Here is a 12,457-nt window from a genome sequence, read left to right as displayed (position 1 = left end):
ACCCTCCTCTACCAAACCCGTGGAAGGTGATAACTTAAACACTATCAAATCTCCCATTGCATCTCCTAGGGGAACTAGTGGAGGTGAGAGCTACAATCGAGTAGCTCCACCTTTTCTATCTCCCGATATACCGGTTCCCCACCCCCATTTGAACATTCGAGGCGACCCACCTAAGTTTTCCGTTGAGAATTTCGATACTTGGCAATTTGAGTTTCGCTCTCATGTTTGCAGTGCCTCCAATGAACTTTGGAGAATCATCTTGGAAGGCTTCAAGCCTTACAACCCCGACAAGTTGACTAGAAGAGAAGCGGTTGATAGTCAACTCAACAACACCGCCTTGCACATGATTCAAACGAGTGTGGGGACAAAGGATTTGTCTCGTGTTCGGAACTACACCACCGCCAAGGAAGCTTGGGAGGGTTTGGCCGCTAGTTGCATTGGAAGTGAGAGCACGAGAAGGAACAAGTATAATGCTCTTCGGAATCAAGCCGAAGGATTCATGAGGCTACCGGATGAAGATCATCAAGTCATGTATGGAAGACTTCTCACCGTTGCCGATTCCTTCCGGCTTATTGGTGCCACCCACACCAATGACTCTTGGATCAAGGAGAAGTATATTGAATGCATGATGCCGTTTGTACCCATTGATGTCAAGACCCTTGTTGGGAGAGAATGCTATTCCTCTCTCACGTCTCAAGAAGCCGTGCACGAGATGCAAGCCCTCAAGGTGCTCGAGCAAAACTCTCATGATTCTCGCAATCGTGCCATTGGTATGTCAAAAGGGAACAACCTTGCCTTGATGGCCAACCTCGTAGAAGAAGTGCACCCCCAAGAGCAATATAGGGCATCTTGGAGTATGTCATATCCAGAAGATTTGGAATGCCACTACCATGATCACATGGCCTTCCATGCAAAGTCCTTTTGGGTTGATCCCTCCAAGGCCAAGGAAGACAACATCAAGAGAAACCACAAAAGTGGGTTCACTAGCTTTGGTCCAAAGACAAGATCATGCTACAATTGTGATGACAAGCGCCACTTCATTGTCGAATGCCCCTATGAGAATAGAGAGCTTCATAATGGAAGGCTCATTCCCAAGGACAAGAGCAAAGACACAAAGGGCAAATATTCAAAAGCCCCCAACAAGAAATTCTACAACAACAAGACCAAGAAGGGCAAGAGGCCCTCAAGAGTTGTGCTAGTGACTAGGGAAGAATATTCTTCCGATGAAGTTGAAAGTTCTAGTGGTGATGAAGGAGAAGAAAGCTCAAAGGAAGTGGCCGCCATTGCCACTACCAACATTCCCTCTTCATCTCTCTTTGAGTCCCCCAATGAGAATCCTCATATCAAGAATGCACATTGCTTCATGGCAAGGTCCTCCTTGGACACATCTATTGTGCTATCAACTCAAGAAGAATATACCTCCGGAGATGATGATGTTGATGATGAAGAAGATGCAACCTCTAATGGATTGGTCGCTCTTGCCTCCCTCTCCACTAACTCTTCATCACCAAGTGAATCCCCCAATGAGGTCATTCATGTGGAGGAAGAAAGTTGTCTCATGGCTAAATCCTCCGAGGTATCATCTCCTAGCCCCTCTATGCCTAACATATCTAGTGATCTAGGGGTTGATGATGCTAGTCTAAAAGTGAAACAAGAAATGCTAGAGTTTGATGAATTCATTTTTAACCTACAAGGTAACACTAAAAAGCATGTTTCAAATCTCATGGCTCGTATAGCTCAACAAAATGATACTCTTGAGAAAAAGGGTCAAATAGAGAGAGAAGACTCTCTTGAAATCCATGCTCTTAAAAATGCTCTTGAGGAAAGTCAAGAAACTATAGCTTCTCTTGAGGAGAGGCTAGAAACTCTTGAAGAGCCTCAAGATAAAATTAACAAGCTCACTAAAGCTAGAGATCTTGCTAGGGCTAAGACTAAAGTGCTTAAAAAGGAAAAGGCCCAATTTGATGTTGATCATGAGAAACTTGTGAAGGATCTAGATGAACTAGACAAAGCTCACAAAGCTTTGAAGAGTGAATACACTCTCCTATCCAAGTCTTATGAGCAACTTCAAATTAGGCTTGCTTCATATGATGTGCCTAGTTCCTCTACTCCTTCATGTGATCATGCAAATGTTATTGAGGAAAATGCTAGGTTGAAGGATGAACTTGCTAAGGCCTCCTCTCCCCAAAGTAAACTTTCTTTGGATGATCTTTTGAGTAAGCAAAGATCAAACAATGGGAAGGAGGGCCTTGGTTATGGGGCCAAGACAAAGAAGGCAAACAAGCAAAAGGCCAAGCCCACACAAGAGAAGAAGAAAGATATCACTAATGGTGAAGCCCCTAAGGGCAAAACCATTAATGATGATGATGCGGGAAATGCTAACCCTCACTATGTTTTATTCAAAGATTATTATGGTGATGTTTATGCTAAATATGTTGGCCCATATGATGGTTATGTTGCTTGGTCTATTTGGGTCCCAAAGACCCTTGTTGCTAACAAAAGAGGACCCATTGAGAAATGGGTACCTAAATCCAAGAATTGATCTCATGTAGGACTATGCCGCCGGAGGTTCAAAATGGGTACTTGATAGTGGATGTACAAGTCATATGACCGGCGGCAAGAACCTCGTCAAGGAGTTGAGGCCCAATATAAATGATATCACCATCTCCTTTGGCGATAATTCTACATCCGAGGTATTGGGTTTTGGCAAGGTTGTGGTCGCACACAACATTACTCTTGTGGATGTCATGCTTGTCAAAACCCTTGGTTACAACTTGCTTTCCGTTTCCGCCCTTGGCAAGATGGGTTTCGCCGTCTTTATTGATAATGATATTGTGGTCCTCTTGTGGAGCAAGACTCTAAAAGTCGCTTTCGTTGGGTATCGCGAACATAACTTGTATGTGGTGGACTTTTCGGGGACCACCACTTCAAGTGCGATGTGCCTATTCGGAAAGGCGGATGTGGGTTGGTTGTGGCATCGCCGCTTAGCCCATGTCAACATGAGAACTTTGCAAAGTCTTCACAAGGGGAACCTTATTGTGGGACTAATGGAAAATGTTTCTTTTGCCAAAGATCGTGTTTGTAGGGCTTGTGTTGAAGGCAAAATGCATGACTCTCCGCATCCAAGCAAGACTATCATCTCTTCCAAGAGGATCTTGGAGCTCCTTCATGTGGATCTCTTTGGTCCCGTTACTCATGCAAGTCTTGGTGCGAAGAAACATTGCTTGGTGATTTTTGATGATTACTCAAGATACACTTGGGTCTACTTTCTCAAGACGAAAGATGAGACTCAACAAATATTCATTGACTTTGCTACCGAGGTGCAACGTCAACACAACCTCCTCATTATGGCAATAAGAAGTGACAACTGCTCCGAGTTCAAGAACTATACACTCAATGATTTTCTTAGTGATGAGGGGATTCGTCATCAATATTCTGCTGCTTACACCCCTCAACAAAATGGTGTTGCGGAGAGAAAGAACCGGACTCTTATGGATATGGCAAGATCTATGATGGCGGAGTATAAATCCCGCTATAACTTTTGGGCCGAAGCCATCTCCACCGCTTGCCACTCTTCTAACCGGCTCTATCTCCGCAAGGGATTGAACAAGACTCCATATGAAATACTCACCGGCAACAAGCCTAATATCTCATACTTCAAGGTGTTCGGTTGTAAGTGTTTCTACAAAATCAAAGGAGTTCGTTTGTCTAAATTCGCTCCTAAAGCTTTGGAGGGTATATTTGTTGGTTACGGTGCCGAATCTCACACTTATAGAGTCTTTGATGTATCCTCCGGGATTATCATTGAATCTTGTAGTGTGAAGTTCTAAGAAAATGATGGCTCCCAAGTGGGGCAAGTTGATGTATGTGTAGGTGATGAAATACCTCAAGATGCCATAGTAAGAATGGGTGTGGGATTTTTCCGCCCCATTGAGGGACACGGTGTGGCGTCTCGGGTAGAACTATGCTCTACCACGGTGGAGCCCTCATCCTCTCAACATCAACAAACCCCATCTCTTGAAGCTACTGATGCACCAACCCAAGAACAAGAAGAAAACCCTCCCTCTCATGAACAAGATCAAGGACAAGATCAACCAACAATTCATGATGGCTCCGATGAGTATCCATTTGATATTCACTCCGCACCAAATGATGTCCAAGATCAAGCACATGAGGTTGAGCACTCTCCAGAAATTGAAGTTGCTCAAGTTGAAGGTCAAGACGGGGACCCAAATGATCAAGTTGATCAAGTGACACCTCCAAGGCCTAAAAGAACCAAGGAGGAGATCGAGGCCCGTCGTCTAGCAAGAAGAGATAGGACCCTTGAAATTCGTGGACACACACATGACAAGGTCCTAGGTGATGTTCGTGCAAAAGTCTCCACAAGAAGGCAATTGGCTAACTTTAGCAATCATCATGCTTATATCTCCGTAGTGGAACCCAAGAAAGTGTTTGAAACCCTTGAAGATTCGGATTGGGTGGAAGCTATGCATGAGGAACTCAACAACTTCAAGCGCAACAAAGTGTGGACCTTAGTAGAGAAGCCAAAGGGGTGCCGCAATGTTATAGGCACTAAATGGATATTCAAGAACAAGCAAGATGGGTTTGGAAATATTGTGAGGAACAAGGCAAGATTGGTGGCTCAAGGTTTCTCTCAAGTTGAAGGAATTGACTTTGGAGAGACCTATGCTCCCGTGGCTCGCCTTGAGTCCATCTGTATCCTTCTTGCTTATGCATCGCATCATAACTTTAAGTTACAACAAATGGATGTGAAAAGTGCATTTCTTAATGGTCCTTTGCATGAAGAGGTTTATGTTAAGCAACCCCGGGGTTCGAGGATCTCAACTTTCCTAACCATGTCTACAAGCTTGATAAAGCACTTTATGGTCTCAAACAAGCTCCTAGAGCTTGGTACGAGCACCTTAAAGAATTGTTGGTAGACCGTGGGTTTGATGTTGGGTTAATCGATCCCACTCTTTTTACTAAGAGGGTCAATGGGGAGCTTTTCGTTTGCCAATTATATGTTGATGATATTATCTTTGGCTCTACTAACAAAGCTTTCAATGATGAATTTTCAAAGCTTATGACCGATAGGTTTGAGATGTCTATGATGGGAGAGATGAAGTTCTTCCTTGGTTTTGAGATCAAGCAATTGAGAGAAGGAACCTTCATCAATCAAGCAAAATATCTCCAAGACATGCTCAAGAGGTTCAAGATGACCGAGTTGAAGGGTGTGGCCACTCCTATGGTTACCAAATGTCATCTTGCACTAGATCCCAATGGTAAAGAGGTGGATCAAAAGGTATATCGCTCCATGATTGGATCCTTGCTTTACCTTTGTGCATCTAGACCGGACATAGTGTTGAGTGTTGGTGTGTGTGCAAGGTATCAAGCTTCTCCTAAGGAGAGCCACATGATGGCTCTCAAAAGAATCTTTCGATATTTGGTTGATACCCCAAGATATGGTATTTGGTACCCCAAAGGCTCAAGTTTTATTCTCAATGGATTGGGCGGATTGGGCGGGTGACAAGGATGATAGGAAATCAACTTCCGGGGCTTGCCAATTCCTTGGTAGGTCCTTGGTGTGTTGGTCTTCTAAGAAGCAAAATTGCATATCTCTCTCCACCGCCGAAGCCGAATATGTTGCCGCCGCAAGTGGATGCACTCAATTGTTATGGATGAGGCAAACTTTAAAGGAATACGGTGTCATTTGTGACAAAGTGCCTCTATTATGTGACAATGAAAGTGTCATCAAGATTGCCTATAATCTGGTGCAACATTCAAGAACGAAGCATATTGAGATCCGGAATCATTTCATTAGGGATCATGTTGCCCGTGGTGATATTGAGCTTATCTATGTTCCTACCAAAGATCAACTTGCCGATATATTCACGAAGCCTCTTGATGAAGCAAGGTTCTCTTATTTGAGGAATGAGCTAAATATCATTGATTCAAGAAGTATAGCTTGACCATCTTGCAAACACACCTTTGTCTCAAAACTTTATTTGGTTTAGATGTGGGCATGGAAATAGGGGGAGTGCGGTTTAAATTATTGAGCTATCCCTCCCCCATAATGCCAACATTAAGAAATCATTCTCTTAATATCATATGTTGATATGTGAGCTTCAATGATGAGTAGTGGCTTGGACCCAAGATATATCTTCGCGGTGCCAAGTCACAACACTCATATATGGTGGCCTAGGCCACCACACTCTTCTTTGTGAAGAGTTGGAGTTATTTGGATCTTATCGCCATTTATTTGTCAACTCCATGTTCTTATGGGAAATCACTCTAGTTTGGCCTTATTTGCTCATATCTTGCAAACTTGAGTGATCACGTACCATTAACAGTTTGAGTCTTCTAAACCTAAGCCTACACTCATCTATAAGCCATTTCCATCTTGCTCATATAACGTGTTTTGGTAAAAACTTGGAGTTTGAGGATTTTCGGTCGGATGATCTAGGTTGCCCCATCTTATTGGTGAATATGCTTCCTATATGTGACGTGATACGTTATTGCATCACATATGAGTTTACGCAAATAACCAACTAAAGATAGGCAGGATTTCCGGCATTCTGGAATTTCCAGAAAACCGAATAATCCGGCCCCTTGGCGACCCGGAAAATCCGGCCCGGCCGGATTATCCGCCCTAAACTAGGGCCGGATTATCCGGCCTGGGCGGATCTTGAAAGGGCCGAGGACGAGGCCGCGGGGGGCAAACGGTTCATACCACCCCCACGCGCCTCTCTCTCCTCTTTCTCCTCTCAAGGTCGCCGGAGCCTCACCTCCTCGCCGGAGCCGCCCCGTCCACTCCCTCCTGGAGTTTTTGGGTGGATCGGGTGCTCCTCCCTCCTAGCTACCTTCTCCTCCAAGCGGCTTTCGCAATGGATGAGGGTATGAATCACAATCCCTAACCCTAGGTGTTGTGATTTGTGTGTGCTATTTTCTTGGTGGATTTGGTGTCTAGTTGTTCCAAATCGTTTGTAGTGTACTCCTCTTGCATACTATAAGGCCAATCTATTCATAGACAAGTTGTTGATTGCAAAATCTGCTAGATTCGCAGGGCCGAATTATCCGAACCCTGCGAGGACCGGATTATCCGGTCTGGCCGGATTATCCGCCCCCTTGGGGCACCGGATTATCCGGCCTGGAGCTTCATCGCCTCTGCAGTTTTGATTCAATCTGTCTTGTCTAGACTTGTACCAACTTATAGTATGTTTCTAGAGTACATTGCTGTATCATACATGACTTATGAGCATTATCCTCTCTTTGCTATCCGTCTTTGCTATTCACAGGTCGTGTGGGTAGGGGTGCTCGGAGACGCCCAAGGGGTGATCGTTCAAGTGATGAGTTCACAATCAACGCTCCTCGCAAGTCCTCAGCATCTAGGCAGAAGAACAAGGCTACAAGGGAAAACTACAAGACCATGGACCCTATCTCTTATTCCGCTATCCGCATGAAGAACTGGTATGAAGACCTCCCAAGGGATGAAGAGACAGAGGGCAGGAAATACTGGTGCATGGAGCAGGAGTACATCTACAAGGATATTTATGAGCCCATGCCGAAAGTGCGACCCATGCAAGCAATAAATGTGGAAGTCCTTGTTGAAAATAATCATTTTGAGGATGCCATCTGGGTGACTGGTAGGATGGGCTTGCAGGATCTGATGAAGATTAGGTGTGACTACAGTCCAGAGTTGGTTAAGCAATTCTATGCTACTCTGGCTTTCAAGAAAGATGAAGACCGCACTATGGAATGGATGTCTGGCTCCACTCATTGTGTAGCAACCATGCGCCGATTTGCTGGAATTCTTGGAGTTCCTGCAGGAGGAGGTCGTCGTCTTCATGGACCACAGAAGACAGATAAGAATGTGCTGTTTGATCTTTATACCTCAGCTGGAAAAGTTGGTTCTACCAAGGGGCTGCTTCCCATCTATAGTCAGTTACTCAGGTTCTTTCGGGCCACCATCTCTCCAAGTGGTGGTAACAATGATGCTCTCCGGGTGACATAGGCATCCCCAATGGGCATGCCAAAGATAGTACCCGGGGTTTATTGAAGGCCCATTACCCGAAGATTAAGAAGACTCGGAAGCCCAAGCTATTGTTAAGGAAAGTTAGAATTGTAATAGGAAGCATTATTTGTAATCCTGCGGGAGAAGTTAAAAACCTTCCCGAACTCTGTAACTTGTACAATACGAATCCCTCGGCTCCACCTCCTATATAAGGGGGAGTCGAGGGACGAAGAAAGGATCGAATCATTGTTTTCCAAACCCTAGTTTCATATTCGTCGAGTACTTTTCGGCTGAAACCTTCGAGATCTACTTGCCCTCTACATCCAACTAAACCCTAGTCTACAATCCGTAGGCATTGACGAATTAATACCTTGTTAATTGGCGCCGTCTGTGGGATCTAGAGGCGACAAGGAGCTGATCTCGATGGCACGTTCAAGATCGTCGACTTCATCAGTAGCAAGCAACATCATGGAAAGAGGTAAACAGATCGAAACTGGTCTCGTTGATTTTATTCCTCACCCGCCCTCCCGTTTGGATGCATATGCGTATCTGGAGGAGCCCATGAAGATGACGTTTGGAAAGTTCCACTTCCGCGTCGAGAAAGAAGGAGCGTATCATCTCGAAGTTCCGATCTCGTCGGGATTATCGGCGGTTGGTCCTGATTTCTCAAACTCAGTATCATCCATCGAGTCAACCGACAAGGAGATTTCGTCGCCACGCTTCAACGGCAGCAGGGCAAGCGAAAAACTTGCCAAGATCTTCAGCGACATGTCCTTCGAGTCATCTGCGGACTCCTATATAAGCGATGATTCAAGCGACACCGACAGCTTCGACTTCATCGACAAATCCATCTCTATTGGGAAGGTCTTCACCAATCTCTATGATGGTGTCACTAAACCAAGCAAAGTGAAAACTCCAACATATCATCAAGTTTATGCCATTGGAGAAGCAAGTCGCGATCAGGAGGAAACATCAGAGGCTTTCGACGATTTGGGAAACCCCTATGTCGATCCCTCCGATCTAAGGAGAGGTTTGGGCACTAAATATGTCGGGCCCACACCACGTGTCAGAGTTCAACTTCCACAAGCAGCCTGGGATAGAGCTGCAAAAGCGTTGGATGGCTCTGAACCAATGGAGACAACTGCTACGGTCGAAGAACTGCAAGCTTATCAATATAGACTCGCCCGAGCTGGAAGAGAATTGGAAAAACAGACAGCTGCTTTGAACAGAAGAAGGGAGGCAGCTTCCGCATCAAGCAGGCGACGAGCGGAATTAAGTCGACACTCAGAAACTTCGGGAGATAGTCACAGAGAAGCTCGGAGGAGAGCAAGTTCTCGGCTGCAAAATATACCGGAAGCTGAAAGAGAGACTCTAATTAAAAACCTCGACATGTCCTTTATGTCAATCGACACGAGGGGGAATATTATCCCAAAAACACCGGAAGCAGGGTACATGGCGACACAAGCTTTCATCTTAGCGTCCAAGCCACCTCCCGGAGATCCAAGAGAAGTGTTGTACAACATGGCCATGGCAGGATGTGGAGCCATGGGAGCAGCGTTTACAGCTACACCTCCCGAAGGAACCGCAAGGCAAAATAGTCCGAGACCTACCGCAGCAGTGCAAGATCCACCAAGAGCAAGTGGAGCCAGAGACACAACAACTCAGGCCAGAGTTGATAGAGCGCGACAAGAAAGAAGGGAACATCGACATTCACCAGAACTTGCTGAAGAGGACATGTGTGGACTTCCATGTTTCACACGACGGGTCCGAAAAACTCGAGTTCCATCAGGCTTCAAGCTACCCGATAGTTTCAAGAAATTCGGTGGCCTGCAAGACCCCGAGGATTGGCTAGTGGATTACCTCGAGACAGTAAAATTAATAGGTGGGACTAGAGCGACAGCCATGCAAAGCATCCAGATACATTTGAGCGGGGCCGCCAGATCATGGATAAAAAAGCTTCCCCCAGGATCCATCGACAGCTGGGAGAGTTTTGAGGACGTGTTTATCAAAAATTTCCGGTCAACCTGCAAGAAACCTGCGACACTAGAGGAGTTGAGGTCATGTCGACAAAAGCATGATGAATCAATGAGGAAGTACATCCAAAGGTGGAACATCATCAAAAACATGGCAGAAAATATATCTGACGAAAGAGCGATAGATGCATTTGTTGCAGGAGTTCGACGAGGAGATTTCGTGGAGGACTTGGGGAGGACAAACCCAAGAACAGTATCAGCATTAATGGAAATAGCAAACAGATGGGCAGATGGTGAAGATGCGGTACATAACAAACGACATAGGTCTCCAGAGGAAGATCGCAGTCGAAATTTTCAAAATAGACGCCGATTTCCCTGTCAATTTTCAAGGACCTAGGAGTGAGATTCACTTGCCACCTCCTCCCGCGGTTACAGATGAAAATCGACATCAGCTCAGAATAGCGGCAACACCTGCTCCACCGCCCTATGTCGATCCTAACTCTAACGGAGCGGTCTCGATGATTCAGAAAGGCAGGCCATCCAATAGAGCTCAGAAAGTAATCTCGCGACAGGTGTTTATGGCAGAGAAGATGCCACCACCAACGATCGAGTACCTAAACTGGTCGGGGCAAGATATTGGCTTCACAATAGCTGATCATCCACAAGCAAGTTCCTCGACCGTGGCGAGTCAGCACCGATCTTACCAGCAGTAATTGCGGGATTCGATGTATCTCGAGTATTCATAGATGGCGGCAGCGAGTTTAAACCTTATGTACACGGATACGCTAAGGAAGATGAATATTTCCCTCGCAAATTTGAAACCAACCGACACACGTTTCCACGGCATCACACCGGAGAAGCCAAGTTACCCACCGGGAAGATCAATCTCGACGTTCGGTTTGGGACCCGAGAAAACTACGGGATAGAAAGGTTGGAATTCGAAGTTGTGGATTTCCCGTCGCGAGTATCACGCTTTGTTGGGGCGACCAGCGTACGCCAGATTTATGGCAGTACCACATTACACGTACTTGCTTTGGAGGTTACCTGGACCTAAGGGACCAATCACAGTCAAAGAAAGCTTCGCGCTGGCTGATAAATGCGACAAAGATTTTCATCGACTATCAGAAACCTTTGGGATGCAGGCAGAGTATGCAGCGTCAAGGCTCATGACTGATTATGATGTGCTGCCAGACGTAGGGAGGCCCAACAAAGAATCAACTTTCAACACCGCTAAAGATTCTAAGGAAGTACAGATCCACCCAACCGACCCGAAGAAAACGACATCCATCGCGACAAACATGGACCTCGCATAGGAAAGCGCGCTCGTCGAGTTCCTCCGTGAGCACTGGAAAATCTTCGCATGGTGTCCAGCAGACATGCCAGGAGTACCCAGGGAACTTGCCGAGCACCACCTAAACTTGGATCCTATTGCGAGACCAATCAAGCAACCTTTGCGGCATTTTTCGGAACCAAACCACAAAGCCATGCTGTCAGAAATTGATCGACTTAGAGAAGCTGGTTTCATCAAAGAGATATCTACTGAGGCCACTTGGGTAGCTAACCCAGTGATGGTGCCGAAGAAAAACACGAAAGTCCTTCGCATGTGTGTCGACTTTACGTGCCTCAATAAACATTGTCCAAAGGATCACTTCCCCTCCCAAGGATCGATCAGATTATCGACTCCACGGCAGGATGTGAACGTATTTCCTTCTTGGACGCATATTCTGGTTACAACCAGATCAGATTAAAAGAAGACGACGAAGCCAAAACAGCGTTCATCACACCGTATGGCGTATTTTGTTACAAAACAATGCCCTTCGGGTTGAAAAATGCGGGAGCAACATATCAACGGATGATGCAGAAGTGCCTAGCAACACAGATTGGGAAAAATGTACAAGTGTACATCGACGACGTCGTCATCACATCAAAAAAGGGGGCAACATTAATCGAGGACTTGAAGGAAACTGTCGACAACCTCGACAAATTTTGTCTTAAGTTGAATCCGACGAAATGTTCTTTCGGCGTCCCTGCAGGAGAACTTCTCGGGTTCCTAGTCTCAGCGAGAGGGATTGAAGCAAATCCCGAAAAAATCCAAGCAATCGTAACAATGAGGAAGCCAACAAAGTTGAAGGAAATACAACAGCTAACTGGGCGAGTCGCAGCTTTAAGCAGATTCGTCGCCGAGTCGGGAGAAAAGGCGCTACCATTCTACGCCTTAATCAAACAAGGAGAGAAGTTCCAATGGAACGAAGATGCGGATAGGGCCTTCGAGGACCTCAAACGGAAAATTTCGACACCACCAATTCTAGTGGCGCCAAAAGAGAAAGAACCGCTCCTGTTATATATTGCGGCTACACCTCAGGTGGTCAGCACGGCGCTAGTTGTCGAAAGAGAAGAAGAAGAAGGAAAACTCCATGGAGTGCAGAGGCCAGTATATTTCATCAGCGAAGTACTATCGCCTTCAAAATAGAGG

Source organism: Lolium rigidum, chromosome 6 (assembly GCF_022539505.1).
Source record: "Lolium rigidum isolate FL_2022 chromosome 6, APGP_CSIRO_Lrig_0.1, whole genome shotgun sequence".
Taxonomy (NCBI): Eukaryota; Viridiplantae; Streptophyta; class Magnoliopsida; order Poales; family Poaceae; genus Lolium; species Lolium rigidum.
The sequence above is the reverse complement of the archived record's forward strand: the minus strand, read 5'-3'. Positions refer to the sequence as shown.